At 36.1% G+C, this 16,935-nt stretch overlaps 1 pseudogene; it reads left to right on the forward strand.

Moving 5' to 3' along the window:
* The first annotated feature begins 1,313 nt into the window (after nt 1-1,313).
* Nucleotides 1,314-16,251, forward strand: LOC137726489 (probable leucine-rich repeat receptor-like protein kinase At1g35710; annotated as a pseudogene).
* The last annotated feature ends 684 nt before the right edge of the window (nt 16,252-16,935 follow it).

The raw sequence follows: 16,935 nt of genomic DNA on the forward strand, positions 1-16,935 counted from the left end.
ATGAAGGAGCAGAGCTCTAAATATTTTTGTATTTGATTTCTTTGTTGTAAATTCTGATCTACCACATTTGAGGGAGTTGGGCTCCTTTTATACAGACTCTACTTCTTAAAACATCAGCTGGCATGTTTAACAATTCTTAACAATTCAATTAAAGCATAAACCTCAATTACATTTTGGGTTCATAACAGAGTGCGAGGACAAGCCCATCACGGGTTGGCTTGGTCTGGCTCAGGCTGGACTAGGAGAAAACCCACTGGCTGGTATGCTATTATAAAGGTCTGCGGGCCCAGCAACATGCAAAAACCCTAGGCTATGGCTCAATCGAAGTTGTTCCCATAAATCTTAAATTCTTTTTCGAAATTTATAGGGCTAGAAAAACCCTAATATGCTTCTAATTTATTTATATTCTTTGACTCACAAATTCCATAAAGCATAATTGCGTACCTAATTGGCAGAAACAATAAAAAGCCTTTGAATTTGTAGAAGATCCTCCTTGGAAAGCCGGAATTGCATCTCCAATGTGCTGTATCACGTTTAACACAGAAAAATTAAATTGAATCAATAGCATGTAGATCAATTCAAAATAATAAATTAGTCATAATAAGAATGATTAAAACGTAATACTCTCCTAATTGAATAATAAACTCTCTTTAGCGTAACGTCAAGAGCGTGCTGATAACGTGTTGTAGGCATAATTTACTGAACGATTATGGAGGCCGTAGAGAGAAAGAAAAGTGCAGCAACAGTAAAGAGAAGAGAGAAATGTGTAATTGTGAGGTGTGTTCTATTCCACCCCATTGTGCCTTTATTTATAGTAGTAGGGAAGGTTAATTCCTTACCCTTTAGGATTGCAACTCTTCATAGGTAATCAACTCCTAATAGGAATATAAGACACATTCCCATATCTACTAGGATTTACACAATCACATTCCTAATCTAATAGGACTGCAACATATTTTTTATTTTAGAGCAAAATCATGAATTTAAATAAGAATAAGGGTTAGTTAGGATTGCTTTGCTTTTTAAAAAGTTGTTTTTGTTATGCTTTAAAAATAATCAACCGTAAAATAAAACAGTTGAGTTTTTGGTAAACTGTATTTTCATAAGTGCTATGAATATGAAAAATAGTGTAAAGTTTATGGTAAATTGTAATGTAAAAGTGATATAATTATATCTAATGACAAAATGGCACTGATGATAGTGGTGGTGGTGGCGGCGGCAATTGTAGGGATATGGTGGTGCTACCAATAATGAAGTGTAGTGATTGAAGTGTAAAGGTAACAATTGTGGTAGGGGTGGCGACAACGACAACAATGGTGGTTATGGTTATGGTGAAGGAAGTTGCTTTGGTGGCAACGATAGAAGTGGGGACGGTTATGGATATGGTGGTGGTGGTGGTGGTGACAGTGGTGATGACTGATGATTGTGGCAACAACAATGGTGGTTGTATTGACGGAGGTGGTCTAAGGTTAGTGTTTGTAGTTGTAGGTGGTGTGAGTCACTTTGTTCTCCAAAGGATAAATGTGTGTAGAAAGATAAATAAAATCATTTTTAAAAACTAATAAGGTATTAAAGGAATTTAAACTATTCACTAAGGGCTCAACTCCTTTTTTTTATGAAAGCAGCTTTTAAAATCAACTTACAAGCTATTTTCAAAAGCTGTTGTTTGCAGACCATTTAAAAAAAAAAAAAAAAGCAAGATATTTTGTTTTACCAAACACTTTTTAGTGCTTAACTTTAAAGTGAATCAACTTTTGGTTAATAAATTAAAAAAAAAAAAAAAAAAAAAAAAAGGGAAAAAAACAACAGAGGCCTCAGAGTACTGCATTTTTTTTTTTTTTTTTTTTTTTTTTTTTGTCTTTTTTCTTTGGAGGCGTCTACCCAAGGTACCATATTGCACAAACATATTTTGGGGGCACGTTTGGTGTCCTTCAATCCAAATTTGTTGTTTTTAAAACTATTAAGTACTAAGTAATTTAGTTACATCCATCTTAATAAGTATACATATGTTGTAAAAATTGAACATTGTCAAGCATGACATGCATTCTTAACTTACTCAAAATTAGACTTTGATCATTGCAACAAAGGCTTAAGAAGGGCAACTAGAATAACATGATATGTAAATGGTGAATTGCACTAATAGATATGACATTGCTCTTCAACTCACTGCGTTCCGAATTTAAACTCTTTCCCTTCATTACATAACAACTAGCCTTTTGTGTTTCATGCATAGAAGTGTCCCAATCTATGAAAACTCAGGCCTTTCCAGGAAATTTGATAGCAACAAAAAAGGCCTCGAATTTCATGAAACATTCTTTTGATAAAAAAGCCCATCAATAAAGTTTAAACTTGGAACATTGTGTTTACTTTTCACATTTTTCTTATCAAGAAAACAATTCAACCATTAAATAGAGCGACCATAATCACAATCAGTATCAATCTGCCCATCTTTTGCCTGGACAAATTCCGTTAGTGACTAATGTAACATCTAATTTAAGAAAATCTATCATTTGACACAAAAAATAAACTCTGTTAACTTTATGTAAAATAAAGAAATAAAAAACTTTAACAAGAGACAACAGTAATTTTGGGGTCCAACAGTAATTTGATGCCATTTTTGGCTTGGTGAAGATGAGAGAATTTTCCAAGTCTAGGGGGCGTGGAATTCCAGGCGGTGGAATATATTGTTAGGATGCCACGTGTCGGCATCATATTAATAGTATATGTTGTTGTTGTTTTTTTTTTTTTTTTTTTTGAACAAAGGTAATTTTCATTACCAAGAGAGTACAATTACAGATAAAGGGACCCAAATACACAGTAAACACAAAACAAAAAGTGGATACCCAACTCGAGAGAAGGGCCCAAAACAAAAAAACCCTACAAGACTAGATTCCTCCGCCGCTGTAGAAGAACTGGCCGCCGATCCAGCATCCCAGGCTAATGCTCTCACCAAACACAACCCCAAAGAAGAAGGCTCCATCGTCCTCCACCAAACGCCACACAAATCGAAACCGCAACCACCAAAGAAAGAAGCCAAATGGAAAGAACTTTCCCCCATCAACAAAGCCGAAAACGACATACAATTGGAGGGTAGTGGTGTGGACACCATATGAGCCGAAGCTCTGCACTCCTTCCTAGAAAACCGCAAAACGCGGGTGGAAGAGATGGTTGCAGAATCAGACATGTGTGAGTATGATGTAGGACTGAAGCAAATGGAAAAGTAAAAAAATGGCTGGATTAGAGTCATGGAGGTGGAAAAACTTGAGGGAGAAGAAGAAAAAGGAAAGTTGGAAGTGGGATTGTCGGATCAAGACTCATGGAAGGTTAAAGCGAAGGTCACAGGGGAGGATCACAAAAAAAAAGGGTAAAAAAAACAAGGAGAAAGCCAATCTTCGTTAATAAAAACTAATACAAGAAATAAATTGTCAAAAAGCAATCCAAATACAAGCATAAGCCAGTAAATACAATAAAAAAGTCCAAAAAGAGCAAGCCTACAACAACCAAAGGCGTGGAATTCCAGGCGGTGGAATATATTGTTAGGATGTCATGTGTCGGCATCATATTAAAAGTATATGTTGTATTTTTCTTTTAGTCAACAAATAACATTCATTAATAAAAACTAATACAATAAATAGATTGTAAAAAAACAATCCAAATACAAGCATAAGCCAATAAATACAATAAAAAAGGTCCAAAAGGAGCAAGCCTCAACAACAAATGCCCTAGATCTGTCACCACCACCAAGAGAAAAAACCCACGAACAAACTAGATGAACAGAAAATGGGGGTGAGCAAGCTACCCACGCAAAATGCGCTTCAATAATCCTACAAAAGAGTACTAAATGCACTTCAACAACCACCTAACACCAAAGTGAGCCGCCAAAGAGAGACACGCAAAAGGCTGAGTAGCAGAGGTCGAAGGTGAAGGATTGACGATGGAGAGAAACATTAGGGGTAAAAAGGGGCATAAAACCTAGATTTGAGACAAGCTCAGGGAGGTTGAGACAAGGTTCAAGGAAGCTAGAAAATAAAGGAAAGAACGCAGCGAGAGAAATGCTAGGAAATAAAGGGTAAGCAGAAGTGAAAATGGAAAGAAAATAAGGAAAGAAGAAGAGGATATTGGTGAAGAAGAGAAGAAAGATGGAGCTTGGAAGCAAATCCCAGGAAAGACGGGGAAGGAAGGGAAAATAAAACAGAGGGAGGGTGGGGTCGGAGAGAGGGGTGGAGACCAAAAACAAGGTAGGTTTTTTTGGGAGAGGGTGGGGACGAGAAAGGAGATCAGAGGGTGGGAAGGAAAGGGGAAGGGGGATGAGGGCTAGAGTGGGGTGGATACTGGGCTGCAAGCCGGAGCAAGAAGCTGATGGCTAGAGGCTCTCAGATGTAGGGTAATAGTATATGTTGTATAAATAGGTAGCTTGGTGAGGAAAATGAGTTGTTGATGTTGTAATAGTCTTTTGTAATACAAGTTACTGTGCAATTGAGACAGAAGTAGAGTTGGGTTCTAACATTAGAAGATGGAAGTTCATCTCAATCTCTCACCTTTAGACTTTAGATGCACTTTAGGACTACCTGGTTCGAAATTTAGTGCAACTTTCGTTTCCCCTTTTTCTTCAATTACTCAGATCATCAAAAGAATATAATTTTTCTATACAAGTTGTAGTCTAAACTACTCTAATTTACGAGCACGAAGATTTGAACTCAGTTACAAAAGACTAAATTTAAAAAAAAGAAAAAGAAAAAAAAACCATGTTATGTGGCTTACTGGGTTTCAAACAATTTTTGGTTTAGCTTTCTGAAAGTTTCGATGCAACAAACAAATTATGTTTAGTTAAATAAAGATGCTTCTCAAGTGTGTAGGATTCATTTACTTTTACAGCTCAGGCTGAATGTTTTAGTTTGGGCAAAGTATGAAACTCTGCCACTTTGATGTAAGGTCCAAACCATATGTTCCATGACTCCGGCGAAAACTGAAATTTTTTTTTTCTTTAAGCAGCTCGTTCCCACGACAGTACGAATTTTGTTTCACAAAAATGGCTTGTGGTTTTTGTTTTGTGTCAAGGTAGAAGTTTTTGAATCCACTGTGCTAAGTGGTCATGACTTTTCTTTATTTTTTGGAGCCTTGTAGACATAGGGCTAATATTCCCAGATAATATTACTGTGATTAATTTTCGCCTCGTGTGAATTGGAAAAGGTTGTGCAGTCAAGGAAAACACCGTGATGAACTTTTGCAAAGAAATGGCTATGCATTTGCATTAAGTTGCACTTAAAAAACATTTATTGGAATTATGTACAAGTTCATTGTATTGAAGTTGTGGAGACACATGGACATTGATTTTTTTTTTTTTTTTTTTTTTGGTCAAACGATAGATTTTGTTAGATTAGTCACCCACAAGATTCAAACCCATGCCATCATGAAAAGGCTCAACTCCTTTCCATCATTGTGGTAAAAGACCACTTGCAGACACTGATGGCTGCCATGATTAAGTTCATTCTGCATTTGTTTGCTTCTGGGAACTACCTTAGGAAACACTTTTGGCCACATCTACAACTGATATGGGAAAATGTCTACATTCCTCTTTAGGCCTTTGAGCTAGGCACGTTTTATATTGATAACTGCAAAACCGTTGAAAGAAGTTATGCAGTTTGTATCATATTCTACTTCTATCTCTGTGATGATTTTCATATCGAAGCAAACCCATTAAAAGAAGTTATGCATTATCTTCACCTGTCAATGAGTATTTGTGTGCCTTCTTGCATATCATCATAACTAAAACAATCTGGACCATGTTATACATTGTTAATAGATATACACCATACATGTCATAAGTTCAATGATTTTTTTTTTTTTTTGTTGAAATTCATACAAAATTTACATCAAAATTCACCTAGAAAACACTAAAACACTAACATGGCCTTAGAGCTTTCTTCATGGTGAATCAAGCGGCGTGGATTTGTGAGTGGCTAAGAACTCAAATTGAGCTGCAAGATGGTTGGATTAAGTGCTGAGCTTCGAGCTCTAGTCTTCAGTGGCACCAACTATGAGCTTTGGTGCATGAGGATGAAGACAATCTTTAAATCCCACAATCTATGGAAATTTGTTGAAAAAGGATTCAAGCTTCCTTCATATGAGAAATTGATGGATGAAAAGTAACTTCTCGTTGCTCAAGATCTGGTTGCTTGCGATGCAAAAGCTATAGGATGGATTCAAGGAGCTGTGAGTGATGAGATCTTCCCAAGGATTGCAAACCAAGAAACTGCAAAAGCTTCTTGGGATGTATAGTAGCAAGAGTACAAAGGTGACTCTTAACTAAGGTGTTTGGATTGATAAACTAAAATGAATATGTATGCTGAAGAACTGCCTAATAAAAGGATTATCAAGAAAATTTTAATTAGTCCTACACCTCAGTATGATAATATTGTTGTTGTGATTGAGGGAGCCAAGAAGATAAGTGAAATTGATCCAAATGAAGTTGTTGCAACTTTGAAAAGGTTTGAACCAAGACTAATTAGGCACTCAGAGGACAATGATGTCACTGAGAGAACCTCTAGTGGTCTGAGTTTGTAGGGAAGAAACCATAATCAATCTGGTGGTTACAAAGGCAAGAAGCCTTGGAAGAACAAAGATAAAAAACCATTTGTGAAGTACAATGAGAAAAGCAATATTGCAGTCAAGGGTAATACTAACAAAGATGGGTGCAAGATATGTGGAAATCTTCATTTTGGTGAGTGTTGGTTCAAGGGAAAACCAAAGTATCACAAGTGTGATAAGCTTGGGCACATTACCAAGGATTGCATAAGTAAAATGATACAACAAGTGACTATGCTAAAGACGTAGGTGAAGAGACTTCCATGTTCTTTGCTTGTAATTCAGCATTAGTGATCAAGGATGAGCATGTCTGGTTTATTGACAATGGTTGTAGCAACCATATGACTTCTCATGAGTTATTGCTCAGTAATGTTGACAAGAATATAACCACTAAAATCAAAATGGGAAATGTTCAGCTTGTTCAAGCAGTTGGATGGAAATTTGCTGAGTGTTGGACAAAAATGATGTAACACGAATATTTCCTTATGTTTGGAGATGACGAGGTTGCAATCTTTGATGACAGGATGCTGGAAAATCATGTTGTTACAATACAAATGATATGGAACATATGAAACTTAATATATTGAAAGCTGCAGTGGAAGACTATGCTTGGGATTGGCGCAGAAGGTTTGGACATTTGAATTTCCAAAACCTATAGTTACTTGTCAGTAAAGAAATGGTATTGAGAATGCCAAATTTGAAGCAAACACAAGGAGTGCGTGAAGATTATGCAGTGGGAAAGCACCACAGAGAAGCCTTCAGTCGAGAGATAACTTGGAGAGCAAGTCATCCACCATATTTGATACTCTAATGTATGTGGTCATATGCAAGTGACAACATTTGGTGGCAATAATTACTTCTTGACTTTTATAGATGATTGTACAAGAATGTGTTAATTGTAACTTTTAGAGCACCAACATGAGGTGTTCAATGTGTTTAAAATGTTCAAAGCCATGGTGGAACTACAATGTGGCTATCCGATCAAAAGATTGAGGAGCGACAAAGGTGAAGAGTACATTTCTATGGAATTTTAGAAGTTCTATGATGATATAAGGCCTGAAAGGTAACTAACTGTGGCCTATTCTCCTCAACATAATGGTGTGGCTAAGAGGAAGAATAAGACTATCATTGAAATGGCTAAGTGTATGCTTCATGACAAGAAAATGCAATATGAGTTTTGGGGTGAAGCTGTCAATACTGCAGTTTATATTCTCAATAGATACCCTACCAAAGCTGTTAAGAATAAAACTCCATTTGAGGAATTCTATGGTAAAAAACCAGGAATTAAGCATCTCAAGGTGTTTGGATGCATTTGTTACTCTCACATTCCAATTCAGTTAAGACAAAAACTAGATGAGAACTCAGTGAAGGGTATTTTTCTGGGGTATGGAAAGGTTGAAAAGGCTGCAGCTTGAATCTCAGAAGATATTTCTCTCCAGGAATGTAAAATGGTAATTGGAATTGGCACTTTGAGAAGATACTAGACTAAGCTTTCCTATGAATTTGAATTTGACTAAGATGAATGACAATGCAAAATGATACTTGAAATCATTGAGGAAGATCAATAGTTGGAAGAGAGGGGTTCTTAATCTCAGCTTGCAGGCTTGCAACTAACACTCAAGTTGAAATTGGAGAATCAAGCAGTGCAGGAATACACCAATAAGGACAAGATCCCTAAGTTAAATTCAAGCAAGATGTAATGTGAGTATGAATGAACCATAAAAGTTTGAAGATTCTGCCACTGATAGTCTGATATTGCCTGGAAGAAAGCTATGGAAGCTGAGGTAGAAATGCTTGAGAAAAACAATACATGAGAATTGGTTGATAGACCATCTGATAAACTAATTGTTGGTGATCTCACAAACCTTACCATTCTCTATCTGTACAAAAATAATCTTTCTGGCATTATTCCTGAATAGATAAGGAACTTAAAGTTTCTTTTGAAGCTTGGTCTTACTGAGAATCAACTCAATGGTTTAATTCCCGCTTCATACAGTAACCTAGCTAAATTGAAAAGGTTAAACCTAGGAGTAACCAATTTTTGGGCTCCACACCTCAAGAGAAAGAGGACCTTAAGTTGACCAACTTTTGCCATTGTAGACAACTCACAAACACTTAAGTATAAAACAACCTTTTTACTGGTCCAATCCCCAAAAGCTTGAAAACTAACATGAGCTTATTTAGAGTTTGTCTTAATGGGAACAAATTGACATGATCTGAAACTTTGGTGTCTATCCAAATCTTTATTTTATAGATATGAGCCACAATAACTTCTATGGGGAAATCTCACAAAACTGGGGCAATGTCCACAATTAGAAACGCTACTAATTGCAGGAAAAAATCTTCCTGGTAGAATACCTCCTTAGATTGTCAATGCACAGAAAATTCATGTACTCGTTCTTTCTTCAAATCGCTTAGTTGGGGTGATTCCAAAAGGACTCGGAAGAATGACTTCTTTGTAGAAGTTAATGTTGAATGGAAATCAATTTTCAGGCCATATACCCTCAAAATTTGGATCACTGATTGATCTTAAATATCTCGACTTGTCGTCAAACAAATTCATTGGGTCAATTGCTAGCATTCTAGGTGACTTTCTTATAACTCATTTCCACCCCCAACTTTTTTTTTTTTTTTTAATTTCCCGTTTAAAGACAAAAACCCCATTATTTGCTCATTCTTCATCGAATCATATGGATCAATCTAACAATGACGGAATTTATATTTTGTTTACTAAATCACATGAAATTTTACCTAACTCTATATAATATATGGAATGAAGAGAGATATTTTGAATGACTTGAATAAGAGACGCTCTTATTTTAACTTCCGGTTTCGACGAACGAATAATCATTGAGTCCTCCTCTTTCCGTACAACACATACAAAGAGACCCGCCAATAAATAGTTAAGTAATTAGTGAACATATGAAAGATGTTTAGACCATAGACCTCCAGTTACTGGATCTAATCCTCCACGACCAATAAGAAATTTCACATATTTTGACCAATTCAAGGTGAAAAATGGGGTTGCTCCCTCAGCAAAACTAGGATAATTTGGTTGTTGATCTAGAATTTGCTTCTTTTATATTAAGATTATCTTGTGATCTAAAAAAGTTCTTGCCCGTTTTTCTTTGACAAAATGTTCTAAATATTGAAGTCTTGTGTATAATTTATTATATATCCATACTAATAATCTCGTTGCTATGAGCTTATTCTGAGCAAAGCTTGCACATACAGTGGAAGTGAATGAAAAATGTGATGTTTATAGTTTTGGAGTTGTCGCTTTGGAAACAATAAGGAGATTTGTTCTCATCATTCTCATCAGTACCTTCTTTGTCATCGTCATCTGCAGGGCCGGCCCAGGCCCAGTGCAGGCAGGGCGACCGTCCGGGGCTCAAAAAAATTGGGGGCACCAAAATTATTACGGTGGTATATTTATATATGTTTTCATCATAGTATAAATTTATAAAATTTGGTTTAATGACACAGAAATTTAACTAGAAGTGGTGGTTTTGTCATTTGAAAATAAGGAGGAGGCCTTGGGTTCAAAACACCACATTGCTTATTTACTTTCCAATTTTTACAAGTTTCTTTTCATAAGAGTATAAACTTATAAAATTTGGTTAAAGGATTAAGAAGTTTAATTAGAAGCAATGGTTTTTGTTGTTTAAAATTGATGAGAGGTCCTAAGTTCGAAATGATATGTGCATGTTTATTCTTTTCAATTTTTACAAATTTTTGTTTGGTTGTTAATTTATTTTTAGTTATTAGCTAGTTGCTATGTGGGTTGTTATTTTTAAATATTTGTTTCAATTCAAGTCTAATCTTCAACAATGAGTAATACGTAGACCAAATTTTTAGAGCAAATTTACAAATTATATGATGTGTCATCAAAATGTTTAATTTAGTGACTATTCATTACTAATACATATCAATTAAAGACTTAAAAATATCATTATTTTTTTAGTCCCATATTGCCAAGGTTAGTAAATAAGAAAAGACGCCTCATGATTTATACAAAAATACTTTCAAAGTTCAGATGGAAAACAAAAGTCATCATATATCTACTTGTAAGCCCGGAGTTTTTTGGTTTCCTTCTCTCGATACAAAATAAATTAGTCTTTCTGTGTTTCTAAATTATTGAGTTTGAAGTGTTTTTCCAAGTATAATTTTATTGATGTCTTACGTGTGAAAATAAATAATTTTCTTATATAAAGTTAGGGCACTTTTTTTGGCGTCGCCCTGGGCCTCAAAAATCTCTGGACCGGCCCTGTCATCTACATTCCCAGCCCATCAAAAGCCGATCGTGGATGTTCTGGACCATCGTATTTCTCCTCCAACGCATCAAGAAGTAGGGGAAGTTCTCTCTCTTGTGAAGATTGTATTTTCATGTTTGCATCCCAGTCCACAATCTCGTCCAACAATGAAACAAGTTTCTCAATTCCTCTCAACTCAGAAGTTGCATTTGTCAAAGCCATTACGTATGGTAACCTGCAGTGAATTGCTTGCTCTGGATCCTTTGGCTGCCTGAGAATTAGAGAAAGTGGGTATTTCGTATAAATAAGTTTCACTTATTTGCTATGGCTCATTGTACTTTCATGCACTTGTTTGGTGCAAAACAAAATGTGTTCCTTGGTTACAAAAGAAATGTACTGGATCTAATTATTTGTCCATGGTTTTCTATGCAATACGATGGCATGGTTTCAAATATTTTCCCTAGTGAGTAAACAAAACATTACAAAAAAAAAAAAAAAAAAAAATCTTTCTGTAGAATGGCATGGTTTGAAATTTCAGATACTCAATGATGACATGGATCCCTAGTGTAAAATTAAAGTAGGAATCTCAATAGAATTTGGATATCAAATTCTCATAAGCCTTGTATTTCTGGTAAGGCAAGAAAGTCCATAATAATTAGTATAAATAAAGCACCCTTTCTCTTTCTCTCTTCTATATATAGTCAGCCATCTCTCTATCACTCTCTCATTAGTTATTAGCAGGAATATTTTTCAACATTCCACATGGAGTTCCACAGAAGAAATATTTTGGAATTTAGCCATCTTCAACAAAGGGGAGTATTAGTTTCATATTACTCTTGTTTTGATTAAACTTTTATTGAATTAATCTTGGACTGTAGATTAAAGCTAGTTTTTCGTGTTGTCTTCTGTTGGAGCTTTCTACGAAGGCACGAGGGTTTTCTTCTTCCTATGTTTTTCGTATCAGTATTTTGATGATTACATGGGAATGCTCTTTCCTATGTTTTACCTTGAAAGTGTTTTCTTCAACTCCACTATTACAATCTATTTGATGTTGATTTGTGTGCTTTGGCTCATACGTAAATGGGGTGCTTTGTAGTTGCAATTTCATTTTTCTTGGGACTAAACAGAATCAAACAATGGTTTATTTCTGTCTAATTTTCACGGCTTCACATTTCATCTACTCTGTGTTCTAAAATAACCATAATCGAGTTGGTAAGTGAGATCGAGAATTTTCTTCAACATTGTAGGGACTGAGATGTGAAATTTGTGGGTTTTGATTACACGGACGAAAATTCTTCTCGGGTAGGAAAACAAAACAAAAGCGAAGAAAGACTCTGCATTTTGCAACCTCAATTCAACTTTCAAAATGTGAAAAATGCCAAATCAAACAGCACGGAACAATCGCAGATTCACAAGCATGCATGCTCCTAAGTCCTGAGTCACAAGCATGCATGCTCCTAAGTCCTAAGTCAGTACATAAGTTGATTCGTAAAGATACACTATTTCAAACGTGCATGTGCGAATTGGTCATGAGCCACAAAATTCTCATAATTCCCCAATCTTGAATACCTCAACCCCAACTACAATAATCTCTTTGATGTCATTCCACCTGAGATCAGTTCCCTTTCCAAACTCATCTATCTTGATCTCTCGGAAAATTAGTTGTTTGGGAGCATTCCACCTCATATCAGTTCCCTTTCCAAACTGTTCTATCTTGATCTCTCGGAAAATAAGTTGTTTGGGAGCATTCCACCAGAAATTTGTATCCTGCAAAACCTCACCCATATTTTGCTTTATCAAAATAACTTGTCTGGCACAATTCCTGAGAAAATAGGGAACTTAAAATCTCTTGTCCACCTAGCGATTAGCTATAATAAACTTAATGGTCCAATCCCAACATCACCGAGTGATCTAACCAACCTTACCCGTCTATATTTTTGTAATAATAATCTTTCTAGCACAATTCCTAAAGAGATAGGAAACTTGAAATCTCTTATGGAGCTACAATTGTGCAATAACAATTTAACAGGTCTTATCCCTCAAAACATTGGAAACTTAAAGAAGCTAAGTGTGTTGTACTTGTTCAACAATCACCTTTCTGGTTCTATTCCTAAAGAGATAGGTAACTTAAAATCTCTTGTGGAACTTTGTTTGTATCAAAATCAACTCAATGGTTCGATCTCTGCATTCCTAGGTGATCTCACAAACCTTACTTTTCTCTATCTCTACACTAATAATCTTTCTGGTTCAATTCCTAAAGAGATATGGAACTTGAATTCTCTTGTGGAGCTACCCTTGTCTAAGAATCAACTCAATGGTTCGATCCCATCCCTAGGTGATCTCACAAACCTTACTGTTCTCTATCTCTACACTAATAATCTTTCTGGTTCAATTCCTAAAGAGATAGGGAACTTGAAATCTCTTGTGGAACTAGATTTGTCTGAGAATCAACTCAATGGTTCAATCCCAAAATCCCTAGGTGATCTCACAGACCTTACCCTTTTTCATCTCTTCAGTAATAATCTTTCTGGTTCAATTCCTAAAGAGATAGGAACTTGAAATCTCTTGTGGAGCTAGATTTGTTTAAGAATCAACTCAATGGTTCAATCTTATCCCTAGGTGATCTCACAAACCTTACTATTCTCTATCTCTACACTAATAATCTTTCTGGTTTAATTCCTAAAGAGATAGGGAACTTGAAATTGCTTGTGAAGCTAGATTTAGCACATAATCAACTCAATGGTTCAATCCCAAAATCCCTAGGTGATCTCATAGACCTTACCCTTCTCTATCTCTTCAGTAATAATCTTTCTGACACTATTCCTAAAGTATTGGTAACTTAAAATCTCTTCGGAGTCTAGATTTGTCTGAGAATCAACTCAATGGTTCAATTCCCGCTTCATATGGTAACTTGGCCAATTTGAAAATCTTAAACCTAAGATCTAACCAACTTTCGGGTTCCATACCTCAAAAGATAGCGAACCTCAAGTTGACTAGAATGGGATTAGATGACAACCAATTTTCTGGTTGTTTGCCAAAAAATATTTGCCAAAGTGGACAACTCATAAACGATTCAGTACAAAACAACCTTTTTACTGGTCCAATCCCCAAAAGCTTGAAAACTTGCATGAGCTTATTTAGAGTTCGTCTTAATGGGAACAAATTGACAGGAAATATATATGGAAACTTTGGTATATATCCAAATCTTGATTTTATAGATCTAAGTCACAATAATTTCTATGGGCAAATCTCACAAAACTGGGGACAGTCCCCACAATTACAAACCTTACTAATTGCGGGAAACAACCTTATTGGTACCATACCTCCTAAGATTGTCCATGCACAGAAAATTCATGTACTCGATCTTTCTTCAAGTCGCTTAGTTGAGGCGATTCACAAGGGACTCGGAAGAATGACTTCTTTGCAGATGTTGAAGTTGAATGGAAATCAATTTTCAAGCGTATACCTCAAAACTTAGATCACTGATTGATCTTGAATATCTCGACTTGTCATCGAACAAATTCAATGGGTCAATTGCGGGCATTCTAGGTGACTTTCTTAGACTCTACCATATGAATTTGAGCAACAATAACTTTTCTCAAGGAATTCCACTTGAATTGGGGAAGTTAGTTCAGTTGACCAAACTTGATTTAAGTTACAACCCACTTGAAGGTAGCATACCACCAGAAATCACCAAAATAGAGAGCTTGGAGATGCTCAATCTTTCCCACAACAATCTTTCAGGTTTCGTACCATCAAGTTTTGAAGGCATGTATGGCTTGTTGTATGTTGACATATCTTACAATGAATTGGAAGGTCCTCTTCCCAACATCAGAGCATTTCGAGAAGCTTTGCCAGAAGCGTTACAAGGGAACAAAGGATTGTGTGGCAACATTAGAACATTGCAACCTTGTACGCATGGCTCAAGAAAGAACCACAAACGGTTAATTGTAATCACATTCACCCTTATAGCAACAGTTTTCCTTCTTTGTGCTTTCTTTACAATTTTCTACGTAGTGGAAAGAAATAAGAAGCATCGAGATAAAGGAGAAAAAAGCATGCATGAAGAAATGTCGTTTTCAGTTCTGAATTTTAATGGAAAGTCAATGTATGAGGAAATCCTAAGGGGGACAGAAGACTTTGATTCCATATATTGCATCGGGAGTGGAGGACATGGAAGCGTCTACAGAGCAAATTTATCATGGGGTGACATAGTGGCTGTGAAGAAACTCAATCACTTGTGGGATGGCAAGAAGAATTTGGAGAAGGGGTTTTTGAATGAAATAAGAGCATTGACAGAGAGAAGACACCAAAACATTGCGAAGCTTTATGGGTTTTGTTTGCATCAGCGACACTCGTTCTTGGTGTATGAGTTTCTTGAAAGAGGTAGCTTGGCTAAAATTTTGAGCAAAGATGAAGAAGCTAAAGAAATGGGGTGGAGAAGAAGGGTGAATATTGTTAACAGTGTAGCTCATGCCTTGGCATACATGCACCACGATGTCGTACCACCAATTGTGCACCGGGACATATCAAGCAACAACATTTTGCTGGATTCTGAATATGAGACCTCTGTTTCAAACTTTGGCACTGCTATGTTTTTGAATCGAGACTCAACTAATTGGACTGCCGTTGCATGCACATATGGATATGTTGCACCAGGTAAAATTGTTCTCTGTTCAATATTTTCTTTTGTTTTTTCTTTTAGACAAATGATTCTGACATCTTGCATAAATTTTTGAATTTTCTTGGATATTTTTGTGCTGAATATTATTATTTTTCGTTGTTAGGCAGAAATTACATCCTTTGATTTGGAATAGAGCTTTGAGATTATGTGTAGGATAATTTGGTTGTTACAGGTGATCCAGAATCTGGTTCTTTTATATTAAGATTAATTGGTGATCTAAAAAAATTTCGTCTGTTTTTCTTCCTGATGATAAAATGTTCTAAACATAGAAGTCTTTGATATAGTTTATTATATACCGATACTAATAATCCCGTTGCTAAGAGCTTATTCTGAGCAGAGCTTGCATATACAATGGAAGTGAATGAAACATGTGATGTTTATAGCTTTGGAGTTGTCGCATTGGAAACAATCATGGGAAGGCATCCCGGAGATTTGTTCTCATCATTCTCGTCGATACCTTCTCTGTCCTCGTCATCTACGTTGCCAGCCCATCGAATGCCAATCGTGGATGTGTTGGACCAACGCATTTCGCCTCCAACACATCAAGAAGCAGGGGAAGTTGTCTCTCTTGTGAATATTGTGTTTTCATGCTTGCATCCCAATCCACTTTCTCGACCAACAATGAAACAAGTTTCTCAACTCCTCTCAACTCAGAAGCTGCATTTGTTGAAGCCATTACGTATGGTAACTTGCGGTGAATTCCTTGCTTTGGATCCTTTGACTGCCTGAGGATCAGAGAAAGTGGGTATTTCCTATAAATAAGTTTCCCTTATTTGCTATAGCTCATTGTACTTTCATGCACTTGTTTGCTGCAGAACAAAATGTGTTCCTTGATTACAGAAGAAATATATACTGAATCTAATTATTTGTCCATTGTACGCCAAGCAATACGATTTCATGGTTTGAAATATTTTCCCCAGTTACCCAATGGTGCCGTGAATCCTTATAAAAAAAAAGTGTTCCTTGATTACAGAACATTACAAACAAAAAAAAAGTAAAAAAAAAAAAAAATTATGTCCTTCTGTAGAATGGCATGGTTTGAAACTTCAGATACTCAGTTGTGATATGGATCCTTATGGTGTAATGCTAAAGTAGGAATCTCAATAGGATTTGGATGTCAAATTCTCATAAGCTTTGTATTACTTGTAGGGCAAGAAAGTTCATCATGATTAGTATAAATAAAGCACCCTTCTCTCTTTCTCTCTTCTATAGTCGGCCATCGCTCTATCACTCTCTCAATAGTTATCAGCATGAATATTTTTTGACACGGCACATGGAGTTCTAGAGAAGAACTATTCTGTAATTCAGCCATCTTCAATAAAGGGTGTAGAAAAGGTTACATGGGTTTAAATAAAATTTCCCCTTTAGGTAAGTGAGGCTGTCGCCTAGGTGAAGCTATCCATGAAATGGCTT

This window comes from Pyrus communis, chromosome 1, assembly GCF_963583255.1.
Source record: "Pyrus communis chromosome 1, drPyrComm1.1, whole genome shotgun sequence".
Taxonomy (NCBI): domain Eukaryota; kingdom Viridiplantae; phylum Streptophyta; class Magnoliopsida; order Rosales; family Rosaceae; genus Pyrus; species Pyrus communis.